This window comes from Poecilia reticulata, chromosome 16, assembly GCF_904066995.2.
Source record: "Poecilia reticulata chromosome 16, P_reticulata-male-v2, whole genome shotgun sequence".
Taxonomy (NCBI): Eukaryota; Metazoa; Chordata; class Actinopteri; order Cyprinodontiformes; family Poeciliidae; genus Poecilia; species Poecilia reticulata.
In genome coordinates this window covers 8155992-8178659 of record NC_088845.1, presented here as the reverse complement: position 1 = coordinate 8178659, position 22668 = coordinate 8155992, and the positions used below count along the sequence as shown (strand labels likewise).

At 40.8% G+C, this 22668-nt stretch overlaps 1 long non-coding RNA gene across 1 annotated transcript; it reads left to right on the top strand.

Moving 5' to 3' along the window:
- Positions 1-14858: 14858 nt before the first annotated feature.
- Positions 14859-22668, top strand: LOC145547639 (uncharacterized). Its single transcript, XR_014083934.1, has 2 exons — positions 14859-16305; positions 22483-22668. It is a non-coding gene; the product is annotated as an uncharacterized LOC145547639 (long non-coding RNA).

Genomic DNA, 22668 nt, shown 5'->3' with positions numbered 1-22668 from the left:
ACTAAAATACATCACTTTATGAACAACCCATTTTGTTAGCACTTGTACATCCACATACATTTTCAGCAAACACCTTCAAGTTAATTGCCAAGTCAAGAGCATTTACAGTAACTGAAAGGGCCTTAAAATTACATTTTTATATGAAAAATCCTTTTTATTTCTATTACACCATCTTCCAATTTTCTGATAATTTAATTTGAGTGAATATTAGCTGCAAACCACAATAATTTTTTGAAAGTAGATCACTCAAAATCTGATTTTCAGGTTTGTTTGTTTTTTTTTTAATTGAACTACGAAATAAAATTTGATTCAATAATATTCTTGCATAACATTCATCATTCCAGAAGGTCTGTCCTGCCAGCAGCCACCACAATCTTCAATAACTCTAAAGAATCTAAATTAATGAGTTACAACAAGATTTAATTTCCCTTTGGGATTAATAAAGTATTTTTGAATTGATTTGAATTTGAATATTAAGATGCGCCCGTATGCGCCCTACATTCACATGCCAGCCATCAAATCCCTCTTGATGTAATTCAGTTTTTTTCATTTGCTTTCTAGAAATAATATATCTAACTATATTTCAACCACCCACCACATTATGCAAATCTTTATGTACATCGGCTGATCTCATGATTTATTCTGACAGAACGGAAAAATGGAGGAACACGTTTCGCATCTGTGATGCGTTTATGGATTTTCTCTCTGCTAAATTTTACGATGCTGGTTACTTTCATCACACCATTGTTTCCTGAAATTAGTTCCATCAATCATGAGCAAATTGCTCAGTTGCTTTGTGCACAGATCAGTACAAGTCAGTGGGATGACGTTAGGAAATCATGACTTGCCTCCCAATCTGATGCTTCCATCAAAAGCAACAGCAATCACTACACAAAATGAACAAAACCTTCAGAATTTGGAAATTGTGTTTGATACTTTTAGCTTCTAACTTTGTACCAGAACAGTGAGATTTACCCAACACCTTCATATGCAGCTTATGCACACATACATTACGGCCAAAATGGGAAAACATATTAATTTTAGACTTTACTCCAACTTTCTTTGCTAGAGTAGAAAAGAAGAATTGAGTCCACATGATTCAATTTAAAGTGGATCCTCTCTAATCCACTCTAGGTGAGAACAGGGTATCAAGAAACCCACATCGGATGCTTAATGTAACCAAAACCAGATTTGATGTGTGTTTCTGGGATGTGTGAGGTGCTGTGGAGAGATGTTAGTAGCCATTTTCCTGACCTTGGAGGAAGAAAGGTCAGCCCTGATGACCCTTCCTGCAGTTTAACTCAGCTGGTTGGAGGTGTGTAAATGTGCAACCTGAATAAATTCTGTTGAACATTTTTATGGTCAGACAAAACAAACTTAGAGCCATTAAACCACAATGACAAGATGTATGTTGGAGAGGTTCAGGTAAGACTTTCAAACCCAGTGGTGGCATCATGAACTGAGGGATTTTTAACTAAATATTAGGAGAAGCTTATGCACATATTTGACTGTGTGGATTACTGGAAATTAAGAGGAATACAAACAATCTAATTTGTGGATCTAATTTGTATTTAAAATATTTACTCATTGTAGTTCAAATAATAGATAAAACCTAAAAAAAAAAAAAAAAAATCATGCTGAGGATGTGTTTGTGTAAACCTTTTACTGGAATCATGCTCTGCCGTTCTGGTTGGAGTCATTGTAGCGACACACGCCCACTGCACTGCTGGAACTCCATTAGGAAATTAAAAGTCTCTTGTCAAAGTGACCCAGTCAAATCAATGTGTGCTTTGAATACAAAGCAGCAAAACGGGAAGCAAACGGCCAAAGAGGGAGAAGACACAAGCATTTCACCAAAAACACTTACTGTCCCTTTGCGTCTGTCGATGTGGCTACATTTGCTCTTTATGAGCTTTTTTCAAATTATTGAATTGACAGTGAGCATTTTGAAGGATTAAGAAAAAAAAAGAATGCTGTTTTCAAATGTTCTTTAGAAGTTACTAGGTTTTCTATTAGCAATTAAAATGTTGAATAATCATTGAAATACTATATCAGAGGCAAATCCTCGATTAAAGCTCTGCAGTGTTTGAAGAATATAACAAGGGTTTAGAAGTGGGATATGAATCAAGAGAGTGTGTATTTATGAGCATGTGATTTTCTCAAGCTTTGTTTTAGAAAGAATGAGGGGGATCAGAGCATTTTCAGTCTCTCTGACTATGACACGGATTACTGTCATTCACACCAAAGTCCTTCCTTCTTTCCCTCGACCCGCTGGGAGCCTTCCTTCTCCCTTCAATGGGTTTTAAGCTGCAGTAGCTTTAAACTGATTTAGCCATTTTCTGTCAGCCTATTGAGAAATGACAGCCACTGTCTGTCCCCTTCTTCCTCTTCAGCCCACGTCCGGTCGTTACTCAGCAGCTCTTGGCTCAACCTCTATAACAGAGAGTAGCAGGGGCTGCACAGAAAAAAAACGCAAGCTGTTAAAATTTAACCAGCGGAAAGCAAAGCATGTAAATACCCTATCAACCTAGAATAAAATGTGCATATTTTAAAATAGTAATACACATTTTAAATCTGTTCCAAGGAGATGGCGTGTAAATTTTTGTTTCCTTGACAACCGCAGCTAAAATATGTTAATCACTGGGATGTCTACCTCGTAGGTAAAACGTTCACCATGCTAGCAAGCTTGACTCATTAGCCTCATCAATAAGGTATTGTAATCAAATGAAAACTATTTAAATGTATTCTCTCACGGTGGTATACAAGTGTTTTGCTTTAATTTGTTTACCTCATTAAGCAATAAATCTAAGGTAAAAAAAAAAAAAAAACTCAACTCAGATTTATTTACTGATCAGTTTAAAATTTCATACAGGAGACAAATTACAAACCAAAACGTAATTGATTTCATATTGTTGATATTATTGCTATGGAAATTTTTGTATTTTTATTTCCGAATGAAGAATAAAAAGGAACAGGATAACTGTAAAGACAGATTTACATATGTGTACACTTGAGGACGAAAACAATAAACAATTTTATCTTAAGTGTTTCCAAAAGCTCAATTAGTGCAGGTTGTTCTTTGAAAATAAGAGACTTTCTGTATCATGACACTAAATTTGTGTCATTTTCGCATAAACAAAATGTAATCTGTTCAGTATAAATCATAATTTCCAACTGGAGCTATTAAACTCTCATATAGACTCAGCAGCTCTAAGCCTTCTAAGTTAAGTCGTTAATTCAGCCTTGTAAAGGTGATGATGCAGCACTGATGTTACTAAGCCAAATGAGGAATGGAGTTTAATTCACGCAAAAAAAAAAAAAAAAGTCAGTGTGCTTTTAGATGTGCAATCCCAACACATGAAGCTACGGTGAACCTCTCCCTATTTGCAATTCAGTATTCATAGATTCACCCATTCTATTTTTTTCTGTGGAACATAACTCCAAATTATTCCCACAAAGTCTGCCTGCTCACAGATTTATTTGGATATTTGTATCTAAAATATTCAAAAGAAAATGCCTCTTGGGAAGGTGAAACACCTTGGCACAGTTCTACTTGACATGCTGTTGGCTTGCATTTGCAAAGCAGCCAATCCAGGAGCCGAATTTGTTTTTCTTTTCACTGACTGTACAGGAATGGATATAAGGAAAAATGTAGATATTATCATCTGTGATGGTGCTAGAGTGGTTTCCACTGTGTGCATTAATGCATGTTAAGGTAGGTAGGTATATTTGGTGTTTGACCTATTAAGGTAGTTGTAAGCGTTACTAGAGGGGGTTTCAATTATTTGTGTTTTTTGTAGGTGGCTGTGGTTCCTAATCCCCATGAGTCCATCCACTCTGCAGGTTCACTGTATTGTAGTTCAGTTTTTCTTAAAACGTTTGGCTACAACATGTTTACATTTAGCCCACTAATCAACATCTAAAAACTTGATTTATATACTATGTCAATTTCATACCAAATATCCCAATTTTAGCCTAGATGTCCTATATTTTTTTTACGTTCACATATAGTTTAAACATATCAGTGGACGTAGCTAACATGCCATTCATTAGCAAGCACAGCTTGCTAGTTTCTATGGCTAAATGCTTAGCCTATAGCATGCTAGTTAGTTGGAAGCCATGTCCCAACATTATGACAAGGTGGAAAGCAAACTTCTTTCCTTCTTACTGATAACCACAGCTAGCTACAGAGCTCGCCTGGTGACATGGGAAAAAAAGACATAAAAATTCGTGCTCACAACTTAATAACTTGTGGGAACAATTTGTTTACCACGACTTAATTACTCACGACCTCAACTTATTTATTTTGTGGGAATTACCTAAAATAACAAGTTGTGGTCATAAGTAATTAAGTAGTGGCCACGAATTAAACAAATACTTCTCACGAGTTTTTATTTTTCCTCCCAATGTCACCATGGGTCCATATCTAATGGGCCACTGATTACTAACAATTCCTCCTAGTCTAAGGCTTTAGCATTAGCTCTGTTGCTAAAATAGCTAAACCTTTTGTTGGGCTAGACTCATCGCAGTTCTTAACGTTTAAAGAATTTAGATTTTCATTGGTAACATAACCCATATTCCCATAACAGCCTTAATGTTCTCCGCTGGACACTGAACACAACAAATATGATTCATGTTTAACATTTAACATCGTTGAATTCTAATTAAAATTTAGCTAAACTTGTTGAAATGCAACCAATTACTAAATCATACATTCACAAACTGCTCTGCAAGAATTATTTAAACCGCAAATAATTACATGACTAATATTTTAAAGCACGTAGCATTCCTTTCTAGAGAGTACTAGACTTTATGTGCATTGGGATGGAGATGATTCCATGTCAGACAAGTTCCTAGAGACACCATGTGATCCATCATCCTGCATAACGAGCAGCACACAGAACCCCAGTGAATAAACAAGGCAAGATAAAGATCTGCATGTGTGTAGAGATTAATAACAGGCTGCTTATGTCAGGGGAAGAATATTATTGATGCAGAGGCTCTAGAAAAGTAGCAAGCTAAGAAGGGAAGGGAGGAGGAACACCTGTCAGGATGGCAGGAAATGAAAGTAGTGATTGTTGTTAAATATTTGTTAATATGTCATAAATCTGCGTTACTCAAATAGAGGCTGGGGAGGAAGTTGGATGGAGGAAAGGAGAGAGGGGAGGTGTGTTGAGCAAAGATAAAGAATGAAAGAACCTGTGATAAATGTGTTTATCTGCTTTCTTCTTTAGGTTTCATATCCTGTGTGGGCCCAACTGTGTTTGCTGCTTGCATATGATGCAGGGAAGCTGGTGTCTGTGTATCTTGCGTCTGCGTTTTCTATATCTACATTGTGGAGATCTGTTATATCACCAAGCATGTCGGTCAGACAAGCAGTGTCTGATTTCCCGCAGCCAGAGTTTTATCGAACATGTGAGTGGGTGTCAGTCAGGACTTCCAGACCACCTGTGGGACGGTTGGTTATTAAGGCACAGCTGGGTGTGCTCTCATTTTAATTGGCAATGTTACATTGTGCTGTGTCTGAAGGAATGAGAAACGAATGCAGGGAATAGAGATACATTTCCAGAAGGGGTTTAAAGATAAAAGCAATAAAAATGTAAACGTATTGTTGCTTAAAACTTGGAAAACTGTAAAACGTGTCAGTTTAAGAGCCTTTTATAGTGCATACCTAGTGTGTAACACAAAAGTATTCATGCCATGTTATAGTCACATGCTAAAAGGCTTTAAAATGGGATTTTATCTGATGGCTGACACATTTAAGTTCAAAGGAGAATGTTAGCAGACCTCACCTATTAATGAACTCTACTAATTAGCTATATCTGTACTAAAAATATCTGTATTGTACAGATGTTTTGTATAGATGTTTATGTTAGATAATCTCAGAGAGCTAATAACATAATTGTGTCAAAGAACACAGAGAATTTAAATTTATAAAAATGTCTCTTTTAAGTTTTCCGATGCCCTTTTAGGATACAAGTCGTAAGAAGAAGGTACTCTGGTCAGATGAGACAAAAGAGTAACTTTTTGACCCATACAGAAATATTTTTAAGTTGTAAGCAAACAGTCTTATCTCTGAAACGTTGGCGGCGCCATCATGCCTTTCAAAACTAGACCTAAATCCAGTTGAGAATCTGTTGAAAAGACAATGTTTGTCATGCAGACACTCAATCAAATCTCACTGAGTTTGAGATATTTTGCAAACAAGAACGAGCAAAAAAAAAAGAAAAAAAAACAGAAAAAATAAGTTGTCCCCAAAGACCTGCAGCTGTCATTGGAGAAAAAGTTATTTCTGGAAATTATTGACTCAAGTGGTTGAATATAAATGTTTACATATTTTTATTTGCAAGAAAATGTGACGCATGTATCCTTTGTGTTTTTCAATAGATCCCAATAAACAGCCTGAAACTTGTTGAATCTTTAACTGTGAAAAGGTTCATGCATGCTGTTGTAAAGCACTGTTGAATGTGGCTCAGGTGTTTGTCACTTCACGAAGGTAAAAGGTCACCTTTTCTCAGAATCAGGTCAACTTTATGGCAGTAATTAGATTTTTAGGAAACTGTTCTGCCAACTACATCCTGCACAGTTGCATGACGTTGAAGCTTTGAAGTCTTGTGCACAATATGCAAATTTGTACAACACTGATGCAAATATGTTGCCATCCTGATTTCTTTATTAGAGTTAACAGTAATTGTCTGAAGATAAATTAATGAAGCTTGGCTTGGTCAGCACACGCTGCCAATCAGTTATATTCTCTACTATTGTAACAATTTCAATGATAGAACATCAAAGGACTTGCAGGGAAAGCATAATGGCAAATGACTTAAAAATAATTAAATAAAATAAACAGTAAGAGTGAACCAAGAATGACATACCTGGCAGTGCTCAGCATGCCTCAAAAATAAAGTACTGCAAGAAGTGCAGGAGAAAGGTTGTTTTTTGTTGTTTTTTTCATGGTAGCACCAGTTCCCTGACGCAAAGATTATTGGAAATCGGAGACAAACCTCAAAAGAACAGAGCATCAAAGGCTTGAAAATTTCACTGAACAGGAAAAGAAAAAGTGAAAATCCACTAAGTCAGAACCTGAAGTCTCATGGAGCCTTTCAACAGCACCCATATTCCTGGAACATTTCCACAAAGCGTATTATATCGGGGTGCTATGTGACAAAGCAAATACGAGCAATTTCATGGCTGTTAAGTGGAAGGAAAATGATTCATGGTTTTCAGATTTTTTTTAACTCAAGCATCTGAAAACTGTGTGACATATTTCCATGCAGCCCTCCTGAGTCAAATCCTTATAGAACCACATTTTGGTGAACAAAGCTGAAAGACCTTTGGGCTGTGTCATCACCAGCTTTGCAAACTGAGAGGCAGAATAGTTTACTAATTCTTTGTTGAAAGTGCTCAGACAGATTGAGCTCTGCTCATGTCAGTTGATTTGCAGACTGTAATTCCAGGATCGTCGTGTATTTATTTACATTAATCTTCCCTGTTCTTATATAAAATCTCTCCCACAACATGACACCATGTATTAGTTTCCTCCAAACAAAAGAATACCTTAAAATAACTTCAACTTCAACCAAGGCACCTCCTTGCAGACATTGCTCTGATTTGTGGAGGACTAGCATTTGTCCTGCCAACGTGTGACTTCTGAAGTTAATGCACAAATAAACATGAAAAGCATGTCTTTTCCTTTCACTTATGCACTTTATTGTATTGGTCTTCCTTTTAAGTCTTTGCAAGTTTATCGAGGATATTTATAAGTTGCCTGAAATTTTAACTTTAATAGAAACTGCTGTCTGAGCTGAAATGTGACAATTTAAACCTACTGCGACTTTTGCAATTAAAGCGATGTGTTCTATTTGTTACATTACTTTGATCTTATCATTTTAAGGGACTTATTTTTTGTTTGGCTGTCCTCTCAAAGCATAACCATGCAATTAAACTCTAGATAAACTGCAATACTTATCTGAACACCAGTAAAGCCATAAAGTCTGGTATAAAATACTCCGATTCCTCTCATATTCGCAGACATTCTGAGCTGGATTTTAAAGCACCGCCAAAAGCATAAAAAAGTCCCCTGGGGTCTGAAAGAGAGATAGCGAAAAGAAAGGATCAGAGAAGAAAGTTGGAGTTTAAAGTGGAGGAATGAGCAGGAGAAAGAAGCCTGCAGGAAGGAAGAGCAGCTGTTGAGCGTTGCTCCCTCCTCTGAGAACTTCTATAGCTACGTGCTACAGGCTCCTGCAACTGGCTAACGTTACTTTACAGCAGCTGTCTGAAAAAAAAAATACACTGTAGTGTCTTTCTTGATTATCTACACTTTAAAACACATTATCCACACATTTAAAAAAAAAAAAACACCTCTGCTCCTGTCTTTAACATATATGATAAATCAAGACGAACAGAAATGGCGCACATAGCTGGGAGCGTGTTGAGCTCTGCAGCATAATGAAAGAGTATAGCACATTCTTCGCAGTTGACCTTTGTTTCCCAACTCTCACAGCAAAAAAAAATGAATAAAAAATACATTTTAAAACATGCCCAACTGCCTGAGGTTAGACACACACAGGTGCCAGAAAAAACATGTTTACATCATGGCGGTGATGCCTGCATCCCTCCTACGCCTCTCTATGTCCCGTCTTTCTCTGTGCGCTCCCTCGTGTGTTGTAATAGTAATAGCGGTGACAGTTAGAGCAACTTAGAGACGTCCCAGGAGTGCACCTGATAATTACTATCTTATGCTCCACTGATTTACTAATGGGGCTGTTCCATTGTAGCCGAGCTTGTCCTCCTTTTTCTCTTCCTCGCACTCAGGTATTCACTCCCTTCTCTCCAGCTGGTGGAGTAAACAGGGTTTGAGGTGCATTTTCATTGTTTTGTTCAACAAGGATGAGCACACATGGAGAGATGTTTTTTTTTTTTTTTACTTTTGCTTTTATTTTATGTCTCTTCTGAACTTTTTTTTTTACGAAGAAACAAAAAAGAAATCCTTCTAGTGATGATTATTATGAGACCAGAAGGGTCTTCATGTGCTGTAACGGAAAAAAAGAGCAACTGCAGCTTCCTGGCATGTCAGTCTCCTGACTATTTATGTGTGAGTAAGGAGCTCTGGTACTTCTCTCAGACGGATCCTTATCGGCTTATCAGGCCTGTCCACTTTATTTGACGCGAGATCTGAGAGCATAGCTCTGTAAAATATCTCTGTTACACATATAGGATGAAAAATGTAAGAGCATTCATGCATGAGAAAGAGCAAGTGTATCGTTCCATATTCTCAGTTACTTAAATTATTTACCTCCATAACTCCCCTTCTGCCTCTCAGTGCTGCCTGGCTGCATTTTTCTAATACTGCAGAACAGTAGAGTGACTTGCAAAAATAAGTAAATTCAGTACATTTTACTGGAAATGCATTCAGTTGATGGTACAAAGGAATCATAGTTTTTTTTATATTTTATTACAAATGAAAGTAGAAATAGTTTGATGTATTCGTTCACTACAGCAAAAGCAGAGCTCATTACATGCATTACTTCCCAGTGCAAAAATGTTGCTAAAGGGTTAATGAAGGAGCAATTTCAAGTCATCTTTGATATATACAGCATTTTTATAACAACATAGCTACTTGATTGTGCTATAAAATGATACAACGTGCCTGGAAAACACACAGTAGTGCCCCTTTAACACTATTTAGACCAGATTTGTGCAGTGCACGATTAATGGCTTTCAGGTCGACAGACTCTCGGATCTGACATGTGGATCTCTGCAGCTACAATTGGTCTCTCAGCTGCTTCTCTTATTTAAATCTCTTCTTGTGCAACCTATCAGATTAGAGAACCATAAAGTATTTGTAGTTTTATCTCTTTCCCCTTTTAGATGGTGGATTGAACAGTGTTCTGTGAAATATTCCAAGTTTGGGATATTGCTTTGTAACTTAACCCTGTTATTAATTCGTCACAGCTTGTCGGATATGTTCTTTTTTTCTTCATAATGCTGTTTTTTTCCCCCACTAATATATTCCTTAATTATTATTTTTATGTCAAACTGAAGGTTTTGCTAAACATAAAATAATGGCAGTGCTGTTTTGAATGATGTGAAACTTGACTGATTGAGTATTTGCTTTAACAATATTTATGTTTGAATATAGACTTCCATGATCGAAAGCTTTAGCGAATATGTTCCCTGAATGTGGGCAAAAAATGTCTCGCATTTAATGAGGACAGATGAGGTCGATTTAGGACTCACACACACTACGATGCATATCTAATAGTGGCTGCTGATTTGGTGTTCTTCCAAATGTGATTTGGATTTCAGGAGAAAGAGACTTTTTCGCATCTTTATGTCATCAGAGCTCCTCACTTCAACAAGCAGGCGCCGTCTGTGGGACCAACGACTCTCACTTGATGGTTTGGGAAACACTATATGTGTTAATTAGTTCTGTCTACTCTTCATTCCCTGCCCTCCTGAAGAAAGAGCCTTTCTGTTTTTGCCAAAAAATTGTCTCCTTTTGTTTGATAGCCACGACTCACCAAGTGTGGCCTCCAGCTAAAACCACCCGTGCTGAGGGAGGATCATTAACCAAAAGCTAGAGATGGTGGTGAGAGTTGGAAGAAGAGAGACAGAAGCCTCCTGCCACACAGCTGGGATTGTTCATGTTACTGACCACAGTACGATTCAAAGTCACAGAAACTACTGGGATGGACTGTAGTTTCTCTTTTTGCTTGCGGAATCAGAAAAGGCAGGGATATCTTTCAGATAGGGTTGAAGAAAAGTCTGAAAGGTCTCATGGAGTTTTAATCGGTTAATTGATAAGTCATCAAAGGTCTTCTCATTGTTTTCGCCAAAGCCCTTCAAATTCTGGTCAGCAGAATTAGATTGTGCTTTTCGTTTTTCATTGTTTGTCTTTGATTTTGTAATTTCTGTTTGTTGATTAAGTTTCTTGTCAGAAATATCTCTCTATATAAACACATAATAAAGTTACATTTTGATTCAAACCATAACCCCAAAGGATTTTTTTTCCCGTCCCCTGGGTGACACGGCCTTATCTCTGATCGAAAGAAACAGATTAAGTCCTCGTTGCTTTAAATGCATAGTAATTGATCATTTAATGAGAACGGAAAAAAAGGAAGTTCGTTAAAATAAATCAACAATTTAAGTAATCATATGAAATAATTAATGGGGAAACACACAAAACTGAATTAGCGATTGAATTGTATAGCAGTGTAATTTAATCTACGCTGCACTTCAGTGTTCATTCCTATTTTAATTTGCAGATAATTTCAAAAATTGTGTTTCTTTTTCCCTCCACCTTACCTATGCGATGCTTTGTGACTTCAGACAGAAGCTCCACTCAATATATTAAAGTTTCTGTTGTAATGTAATGTATTCACCTCTGAGCTGTAAAATGAAATGTCTTTTTTTTTTAAACTGAGAGGATTGAGAAGTCGGAGAGGGGAGCAAACATTCCTGACTAATTGTATGTGCCCTACATCCCACTCTTCTCCCAGCGTGTGCTTGTATGTTTGCGTCATTGTGTTGAAAAGTTTGGAAAGCTGCCACCAAGACATGCATATGGGAAGTTGACCTTTGCCATGCAGGGGTCAGAGCTGGGGTCATATATTATGTTACAAAGTTTAGCTGTTAAGCTGCATCTGCAGTCTCTCTGGATTTATATACAACCAATACTGCAAATAATGAAGCTCAATATTGATTTAATCAATTTTCACATTATGACGGATTTTACTTTTCTTTCCTAGCGTGCAGGAAATTATGTATTGAAGAGAAGACGTCTTGCACAGAAAATGATCCATACCATGATTGTAGCAACAGCACCAGACGCTGAACTGCTATTTTTTAGTTCATAAAAACAAGAAATGCCATAGAAAAGTAATCCATGAATGCAAATATGATAAATATGCTTTGTGTGAATAGCATAATAACATACATCAAAATAGTTTACAGCTGAGTGTGAGATAGTCAGGCACGATTAAGCTCCTCCAAGTCTGAAACCATAGTTCTCGACCTCTGAAAGGTAAATTTCTCCCTCCAGGTCAGAGGTATGTCTTTGCTTCAAGCCAAGGAGTTCAAGTATCTAAGTTTCTTGTTCAGAAGTGATGGCTTAATGGAGTGGGAGACCAATTGGGTCTCATCTGCAGTAATGGTGGTGCTGCTAAAAGTCATATGGCTGAAGAGGGAGTGTAGGATGAGGAGCTACATAAGAGACTTTGAAGGTTTTTCCACCTTGTTTCAGAGTCAGTTCTCCAGTTCTGCCTTCTGAGTTTGTGAGGAGAGTTGCAGTGAAATCAGAGTATTTTTCGCACTTTCCCTACAATAAAATGTCCTACTATGTCTGGGTAAAGGTTTATTTATTAAGTGTGTTTCAAACAAGTGTTTGCGAATGCTTCACAGCCCTGGCATGATCAGCAGTACTGCAACTGCAGCGTCTACAGCAGGATTTACCACAACCTGGCAACATTTAAATGGCCAACGGTCTTTATGAACTGCGGTGGAATTTTTTTTATGGATTCAGTTTAAAATATAATCTGTAAGAGCAGTTTATGCAGCCCATAGAACAAATCAAACTCTGTGACGGGTGATATGGAAATAAAGAGCGAGGAGAAGCAGAGAGCCTAGATTATTCCACTGCTTATTGATTTCTATTTATTTATTTTTTTAGTGCTGCTGAGGTGTGATGTTTTTAGATGTTTTTCTCACCTTAAATTTGGAAGATGAAAGACTAAAATAACTCAACTTTACACATGACCGTCAAATGATGGCTTGTTGGCCTCCTTTCATCAGGAGCTTTTAGCAGCTCTTTCCTCTGGCCCAGTTCCAGTTGGAGCGAGGGTAGCACCAGTTCATCTGAGGAACAGCCTGCGATTGCAGGAAAAGAACCAGAACGAACTGGTACTAAATAAGCACTTGCACCAGTTTAATACTGGAACCAGTTTGAGGGAAAGCCAGGAAACACTTTGAGATCTTTAAGAAAGCGTGGGATAGAAGGATAACAATAATTTACAGAAAAACAATTATCTTTTTAAGATTTGTTCTCCCATTCAGACTGGATGGTTTTTTGATGTTACAGTTGAAATGGTGGCGCCTGCTGTTCAACATTCTTAGATGTTTCATAGCTGCTGACTTTGTTATCGTGGTTGTAATTCATTTGCCTCCTAACTGTCAGATTAGAGTCGTATCCCACAGGTTTTCATTTATCCTCCCTGCTTTCCCATCCACATTTTTTAGGACTAAGCTAAAAATGCTATAAAATGAAGGCGGCAGCATGACCATGAAGGTGGACATGATTTTGGAGGCTCTTTCAGTAAATCAGCTGCTCCCTGCACAGACTGGATCAATTATTTTTAAGTGTGTTTTTTTTTTGTTGCTGTTGTTATTTTCTGAGCAATACGATCCCAAGTAATTCAATATTTATGCATCCGTGTCAAATCCTTTTTTTACAGCAGAACCGCTGACATTAAATAAGCATTGACTGGCTAAACATTCAACCAGAGTTGCTTTGGTTAGCTCTCAGATAAGTAAAACTGTTTGTGGTGTCATTTTCAATCTTTTGTGGACGACTTTTCCCTGCAGGTGGGGACTTTTCAGGTTTGCTGTGATATACGAGTCGACTGCTGTGTGACAGACCTATCAGTGAGTCGCAGCTTAGCTTGGGGGGGAGTTTGTCAAGCTCGCCTGGTGTTAGCTGTGGGACATCTCACTCTGAAACGAGCCGGAGACGTTTTTTGTGAAAGACGTGCATCCGACTCTGTCTGATCACTGCGGTTAGAAACAGTGCTCTAGTGTGTTTAGATAGCATCACTGTTGTCTTCTCTGTCTCTGAGGTGTGAAGAATCCCCTCAAGGTAATGTTTTTACATCGCATTCTTCTTTGCTCAAACTCATACATTTCAAAGACGCACAACGCATTCTTTCGTACAAGAAACAACATGTTGCAGCGTGCAGAATGTTTGGTATCAAACTTTCCAGAGCAACATATCTGAACGGAAAGAATTTAAGCATAAAGCTGGTGAGTTAATTCTCAAGCAAGCACAGCAGTGGCATCTGTCAATAAAAGCTGTGGTAGAGACTGTAAAGGAAACCAAATTGAATCCTGCTGGGGTCACAGCTTTGATGCTGTAGCTGGAGCTAGCATTGCAATGAATAGTACTTCTCAGGATTCATTGTCATTTCTCTTGATTCACCTGAAATAGTCAGATGGATGTATTCCAATTATTGCCTGCAAGTTTCAACTTACAAGTTTCAAACTGTCTGCTTTGGGATTTATTAGAAAAACATTCTGTTTAGAAACAGTTTCTTCATGATTGAAAAGATAAGTAACAGGTAACGAAACAAAAGTCCCACATGTGCGCTCATCCATGGAAAACAGATCCCACAGATTGCCTTAATGATTCTCAATGGAAACAAATGATCTCCAATTATGCACATTTGTCATTTGAAATCAGTTTGTGATTTTGACTTCAGATTGTAGGTTGGTTTTGTGACCATTTTATTCTTCTTCTCAGTTTTTTTGCACATCTTTGCATCTCTCTGGGATCATTTTTGTCCATTTAGATGATGATTCTTTGTTGCCTCTGGTTCTTATGTGTTTTGGGGCCTTTATTATTATTTCCATCTTCTGAAACTCTCTTTATTGCTATTTTTTCTCTCGTTGATACAGAAATGAAGATTGTTAAGGACTCTGTTAGACTAAGAAAACAAAATATGCTTACTCATTGATCTTCGGCTACCTATCAGGTAGAAGGTTGCCTGTTTTTGTCTCTTTTCTGTGTGTTTATATATATATATATATATATATATATATATATATATATATATATATATATATATATATATATATATATATATATATATATATATATGTAGTGGTATAGAAATGCACCTAATTCCACACAGGTGGTTGTCAGGTGAGAAGTTCCGGTTGTTAAGGTGGGCGTGGTATATAAGGAGCTGCGGCGTTCATTCAGGATGTGTCGTCTTTGCTCTTCCACTGTGTGGCTTGCATCCTGTGGACTCTGGCAGCGGAAAGTAACGGAATCTCTGGCTGGCTGGTGCGTGCTACACTAAGATCCTGGTGGTAGGTGTTCTCTCTCCCTGCACTTCAGCTGATCTTGGCCAGAAAATCTAAATTGAATTGTGATTATAGGTAAAGCGCCACTGCGCTGCGCTCCTTCTCTTCCTCCTTCTGCGAGTGTGTGTGTGCGTGTTTGGATCGGCAGGTAGGAAACTAACGCTCATCTAAGCAATAGTTTGTTAGTTTTATTTAAAATGGTGGCTAATTAATTTTTCCTAGGTCCCCCCACAGTTGGACCATTGCTGCTCTGTTCTGCTCGGATCTACTCTGCTTTGCTCTGTCTGCGTTCGTTTCCCGGATCTGTCAGTCGGCGTTCGTTTTCCCGGACTTCCATCTCAGTCGTTTTTAAAGTTGGACTGCGGCGGTATTATCCGCCTCCATCGAAGCGGTGTTTGGGGTGTGGCATCGGCGCACCCATTTCACCTCCTGTTGTGGCATGACAAGCGGGCCACGCATGGTCCTGATGTTTTAACTTGCATTGGCTATTGTTAATTTCTATTACTTTACTTATTTTGCTTACGGCCCTTTTTGTCTTTTATTTAGTTGGGCTGATATTGTTTTTTTTCTAATTAGGTTTAAGATTGTTATCTTGGTTAACTGTTTTTCTTTTGTTGTTTTGCAGTTGCTGAGGTCCGGTGGCGGTGTTTGTGTGGTGACGGTGTCTTCCTCTTCTGCGTGCTGTGATTCTTGAGTTTGGGGTTGTCTCACTGCGTCTGGTGTGTNAAAGGGTTTTTTTGTTTGTTTGCTGTGTTTGGTGGATTCCGTCCCTATAGCGCCCCTCTGGCCGGTAACTTCAGCTACTGCACTTACTTTGATTTTCTTTGTTTTCCTTTGTGTCCCATTCTTAAAGAAACTGGTTTTAAAAAGTGTTTTAAAAAGAGCTTAATAAATGGTTGTTTTATAAATTTGAAACTGTCTCAGATGTGCTAAATTCATGCATAACTGAACCTGTGTGCCTTATACCAAAAGAAAATATTCTCTGGGTGAAATTCCCAGGGTGGCGTTGTTGTGCAACCTATTAAAACTAAAAGTTCACCAAATCTGAGTTTCCGTCTAGTATCGCCACATTTTTGGCGTTGTTGGCAGGATTATGCTTTTTATGAACATCTGAGACAAGTATTTGTTTTTCAATATTTGTTTTGTGTATTTTTTTCCCCTCCTATTTGTGCAGATTGGCCGATCCAGAGACAGAGCAGCAGTGGTTCCATGTAGAGCTTCAAAGTGGTGGGTGAGGTGTTAATAGTTTAACCGTAGATTTTTTTTTAAATTTATTTTTGCACTGCAGTAATCAGAAGCAGCATAAGCTTGTGACAATGGAAGAAGAAATTCAGGAACTTAAAAAGCTGGTAGCAAGCTTAAGAGCTGACAATGAGCAGTTGCGACAAGGGCAGGCTAGCTTAAGTGCTCAGCCGTCCACTTCTTCAGCATTGCCTAATGCCCCTCCTACGCCTAGTCTCCCTGTAGCAGAGAGACTGATTTTTGTGCCTAGAGATAGGAAATGCCCCATCTTTAGAGGAAGGACAGGCATAGGATTGAGTGAGTGGATGGAGGAAGCGAAGGTGTGTATGAGAGCGCGACATCTATCTGTGGCTGACCAAGCGTTTTTCCTGTTTGATCACTTGGATGGAGAGGCTAGGAATGAAATAAAGTATCGCTCTAGTGCAGAGAGAGAGGACCCTGCTAGGATATTTGAAATCTTACAGGAATTGTATGGTTGCTCAGAGTCATATGTTGCTCTGCAAGAGGCCTTCTTTTCCAGAAGACAACAAGAGGGAGAGAGTCTTCAGGAGTTCTCCCTCGCATTAATGGGTCTTATGGAGAAGGTAAAGCAGCGCGCACCTGCTGGTATGTTGAATTCTGAGACGCTGCTAAGAGATCAGTTTGTTGAGCAGGTGTTGGACGGTTCTCTGCGTCGTGAGCTGAAGCAGCTCGTACGCGTGAGGCCAGACAGCACTTTGCTTGATGTCAGGACTGCAGCGATCCAGTGGGAACGCGAAGGGGTACCTCATCCTGTGAGAAGCCGCAGTCAGTCGGTTCCTTCAGTTTATGGTGTCCAGTATGGGGTTCATGGCGGTTCTCAGATGGCTTCTTTGACATCAGCAACGGAAATGAGTCAGATAAGAGAAATGCTAAAGCATCAGCAAGAGCAGCTCCAGCAGCTTAGTGAGAGCATTTCTCAGTTGCAGAATTTCCGTCGTCCTAACCGTCCACCCTTTGCTGGTCCAGTTATCTGTAGGCGGTGTAATCAGCCTGGTCATTTTGCACGAGAGTGTGACGGGGTGCGTGCCCCTCGTCGAACCCAAGTTCAGTCAGATTCAGCTACTCGGTCCCATTCTGCTTCAGCGGCGGAAAACTAGTTCCCACCGAACTGCAGAGCCACAGTTTGGGTGGGGATGCTACTGGCTCACAAGCCGTTATTGGAAGCTTGGGTGCTTCTAAATTGATTTCAGCTTGTCCTCATGCAGATGTAGTCATGGGTGGTGTAACAGTCACATGTTTGGTGGATACTGGTTCGATGGTGTCCACTGTCTCTGAGAGTTTTTTTCGTCAGCATATGGAGTCCTGGGGTTGGGAGCGCCTCCATTCGTGTCATTGGTTGGAGCTTAGAGCTGCCAATGGTCTTAGGATTCCTTATGTTGGCTATTTAGAACTTGATGTACAACTCTGTGGCAAATTGATTCCCAACTGTGGTGTTTTAGTTGTGCAGGACCCTTGTGGTGAGTTCCCAGCTAAAGTCCCAGGTGTTTTGGGGATGAATGTGATCAGGAAGTGTTATCAGGAACTGTTTGGGCTGCATGGTGTAGCTTGGTCTTCTGTGTCTGGTGTCTCTGAGGCACCCCAGGCAGTTGTGCAGGCACTGCAGCAGTGTCAATCTGCCTACTTGCAAGAGCCTCGTAGTCCTGGAAGGGCTAAGGTCAGGGGTAGAAAGGGCTGTCGGATCCCTGGTGGAGTCATGAAAATTGTGGCTGCCACATGTTCTGATGGGTACTCGAGCTCTACCGCTCTGTTTGAACCTTTAGAGTCCGGATTGCCTTCTGGTTTGCTTGCTTCCCCTGCTTTGGTTCCTGTAATCAGGGGTACAGCTTATGTGCCCATTATTAATGTTGGTTTGACTGAAGTGGTGTTATACCCCCGCACTGTTGTTGGCACACTGAATGTTGTTAATGTGGTGAGTCTCCCTGCAGGAATTACTGAAGTTCCAGCAAAAGTAGCCACGCTGGGGTGCCAGATGGCTTCAGTTAGTGTGCAACAGCAGGTGAAGGACTTGGATTTGTCTTCACTGCCTGTGGAAGAACAAGGTCAGGTGAGATCATTGCTCCATCAGTACATGACAGTTTTCTCATCTCATGATGGTGACCTGGGCTGTACTAGTGTGATAGCTCACGAAATTCCTTTGGTTGACGATGTCCCAGTTAAACAACGCTATAGGCGTATTCCCCCTTCTGATTATGAGGTGGTGAAGGACCATATCAACCAATTACTAGCTTCACAGATCATTAGAGAGAGTAGCAGCCCATATGCTTCTCCCATAGTCTTGGCGAGAAAGAAAGATGGAAGTATTCAGATGTGTGTTGACTATAGGCAGTTGAATAGCAAGACCCGAAAAGATTCTTTTCCTCTTCCACGAATAGAAGAGTCGTTGGATGCCTTGTCTGGTGCATGTTGGTTTTCCACCCTTGATCTGGCTAGCGGGTATAATCAGGTTCCAGTTGTGGAGGCAGATCGTTCAAAACTGCCTTTTGTACCCCCTTCGGGCGGTTTGAATGGAACCGGATGCCTTTTGGGCTCTGTAATGCGCCTAGCACATTCCAGCGGTTAATGCAGCGGATTTTTGGGGATCAACAGTGCCAATCTGTCCTGTTATATCTTGATGACATTGTTGTTTTCTCTTCAAGTGTGGATCAACATCTGGAACGCTTGAAGGTGGTGCTGGATCGACTTTTGCAACAGGGGCTTAAAGCAAAGCTCAGTAAATGTTCCTTCTTTCAAAAAGAGGTACGTTATTTAGGACATGTGATCTCTGGTGAAGGGTTGCTACAGATCCTAGTAAAGTTGAAGTTGTAGCCAACTGGCCAACTCCCTCTAAAGTTTCAGAACTTCGGTCGTTCCTTGGCTTTGCCAGTTATTACCGTCGTTTTGTAGAAGGTTTTGCAAAACTGGCAGCTCCTTTGCATAGAGCTGTGGCTCAGTGTACTGGTGCCAAAGCTGGTAAGAAATCAGATTGTGGACTTGCTGCATGTTGGACTGATGAGTGTCAAAAGAGCTTTGAAATCCTGAAGGCTAAGTTGATAACAACACCAGTGTTGGCCTATGCAGATTTCACTCAGCCATTTATCTTGGAGGTTGATGCCAGCCATGGTGGCTTGGGAGCAGTTCTCTCTCAGATGCAAGGAGGCAAGGTGAGACCGATTGCTTATGCCAGTCGAGGTTTGAGACCCACAGAGCGAAACATGGTAAATTACAGCTCCATGAAGCTTGAGTTTCTGGCCCTTAAGTGGGCCATGACTGACAAGTTTAGAGAGTATCTGTTGGGGAACAGATGTATTGTCTACACCGATAACAACCCTCTCAGCCATCTGTCCACCGCTAAATTGGCTGCCACTGAACAGAGGTGGGCTGCTCAGCTAGCATCTTTTGATTTTGAGATAAAGTACCGGTCAGGTCGGAGTAACACCAATGCTGATGCACTTTCTCGCCAGCACCCACCTGATCCACCAGATGTGAAAGTCATGCTTCCAGGTACAGCTATGCCTAGAGCATTGCAAGAAGCTTTGGGGATTGAAAAGGTTGAGGCAACCCAAGCAGTTGTTGCAGTTTTGCCACAGCATACTACAGCTGAACTTTGTGCTTTGCAGCAGGCAGATCCTGTTTTACAAGACATGTTAGTGTTCTGGAAGAGGGGACAGCATCCCAGTCGAGAGGAGCGGGCCCAGTTGTCTTCATCCACGTTGGTTTTGCTTCGACAGTGGGACCGGTTTGTCGAGAGAAATGGAGTTCTCTATCGAAGGGTATTTAGATCTGACGGGGGTGATGTTGTGTTCCAGTTGGTGCTACCAAGTGTGCTAATTAAAGATGTTCTGACCCAAGTCCATGAAGAACATGGTCACCAGGGAGTGGAGCGAACTTTGGCGCTCTTGCGGTCCCGGTGTTACTGGCCTCATATGGCCTCTGAAGTGGCCCAATGGTGCCAGGCTTGTGAGAGGTGCCAGGTGGCAAAGGATGTCCACCCTAAAGCTCATGGCTACATGGGACATTTACTAGCGTCACGTCCTAATGAAATTTTGGCTATTGATTATACCACCTTAGAGCCCACTCAGAATGGCTTAGAAAATGTCTTGGTCTTGACGGATGTTTTCAGTAAATATACTGTTGCTGTCCCCACACGGGATCAGCGAGCAGCCACTGTGGCTAAGGTTTTGGTGTCTGAATGGTTTTATAAGTTCGGTGTTCCAGCTCGGTTGCACTCCGACCAGGGTCGTAACTTTGAGAGCTCACTTATCCAGCAGCTGTGTAGCTTGTATGGTATTATAAAATCACGCACCACTCCATACCACCCAGAAGGAAATGGCCAATGTGAGCGTTTTAATCGGACACTGCACAATCTGTTAAGGACGCTGCCTGTATCTCGGAAAAGAGATTGGCATGCCTGTTTGCCCCAGGTTCTTTATTGCTACAACACAACTCCTCACCAATCTACTGGAGAGTCTCCTTTCCTTTTGATGTTTGGTCAGGAACCTAGACTGCCCCTAGATTTCCTGTTGGGTAGAGTTGAGAGTCCAGTTGGTGGTTCTGTCCATGAGTGGGTTCAAGAGCATCAGGCTCGTTTGCAGGTAGCCTTTGATGGGGCTAGAGAGCACCTGAAACATGCTGCAGATCGCCGAAGGCATGCCCATGACACTCATGTGAAACATCTGCCACTAAAGGAAGGTCAATTTGTGTTTTTGCGTGACTTTACTGCTAGGGGGCCTCATAAGACCAGGGACCGATGGAGCTCGGTTAAGTATAAAGTGTTGAGCGCACCAAAGGAGGATGGCTCTGTTTACACCATTGCACCTATGAATGACCAGAGTAAAGTAAGACAGGTGCACCGGACCATGCTAAAGCCCGTGGTTGGTGTTGTTCCTCCTGATCACATTCCTCCTCACAACTTACCTCCTGTAGAAAAGGGACTGTCTGAGGACAATGGCCCATTTGATTATGATCTGTTTGTTTGTGAACAACCCCTGGTGGTTGCTTCTGACTTACCTTCTGGTAGATCACAGCCTCCAACTGCATCCCGGGAACCGGGGTCACCATGTGAACCAGTTGTATCTGCTGAACCCTCTACATCTGGGACTGTTCCAACTGTCAGCTGTTTTGATCCAGTGGCCCTACGTCGCTCCAAACGTACAACTGCTGGACAACATTCTAATTTGTACCATCTTCCACGGCCAGCAGGAGACGATCTTCCTGGGGGTTCTTCTGCATCCCTGTCAACTGTATCAGCGATGTTTAGACCTTGGAACTAATGGTATTGGTTTGAATTGGTCATCGTCGGGTCGACGATGCAAGAAGGGGGGGTAGAATGTAGTGGTATAGAAATGCACCTAATTCCACACAGGTGGTTGTCAGGTGAGAAGTTCCGGTTGTTAAGGTGGGCGTGGTATATAAGGAGCTGCGGCGTTCATTCAGGATGTGTCGTCTTTGCTCTTCCACTGTGTGGCTTGCATCCTGTGGACTCTGGCAGCGGAAAGTAACGGAATCTCTGGCTGGCTGGTGCGTGCTACACTAAGATCCTGGTGGTAGGTGTTCTCTCTCCCTGCACTTCAGCTGATCTTGGCCAGAAAATCTAAATGGAATTGTGATTATAGGTAAAGCGCCACTGCGCTGCGCTCCTTCTCTTCCTCCTTCTGCGAGTGTGTGTGTGCGTGTTTGGATCGGCAGGTAGGAAACTAACGCTCATCTAAGCAATAGTTTGTTAGTTTTATTTAAAATGGTGGCTAATTAATTTTTTTCTAGGTCCCCCCACAGTTGGACCATTGCTGCTCTGTTCTGCTCGGATCTACTCTGCTTTGCTCTGTCTGCGTTCGTTTCCCGGATCTGTCAGTCGGCGTTCGTTTTCCCGGACTTCCATCTCAGTCGTTTTTAAAGTTGGACTGCGGCGGTATTATCCGCCTCCATCGAAGCGGTGTTTGGGGTGTGGCATCGGCGCACCCCTTTCACCCCCTGTTGTGGCATGACAAGCGGGCCACGCATGGTCCTGATGTTTTAACTTGCATTGGCTATTGTTAATTTCTATTACTTTACTTATTTTGCTTACGGCCCTTTTTGTCTTTTATTTAGTTGGGCTGATATTGTTTTTTTCTAATTAGGTTTAAGATTGTTATCTTGGTTAACTGTTTTTCTTTTGTTGTTTTGCAGTTGCTGAGGTCCGGTGGCGGTGTTTGTGTGGTGACGGTGTCTTCCTCTTCTGCGTGCTGTGATTCTTGAGTTTGGGGTTGTCTCACTGCGTCTGGTGTGTCAAAGGGTTTTTTTTGTTTGTTTGCTGTGTTTGGTGGATTCCGTCCCTATAGCGCCCCCTCTGGCCGGTAACTTCAGCTACTGCAC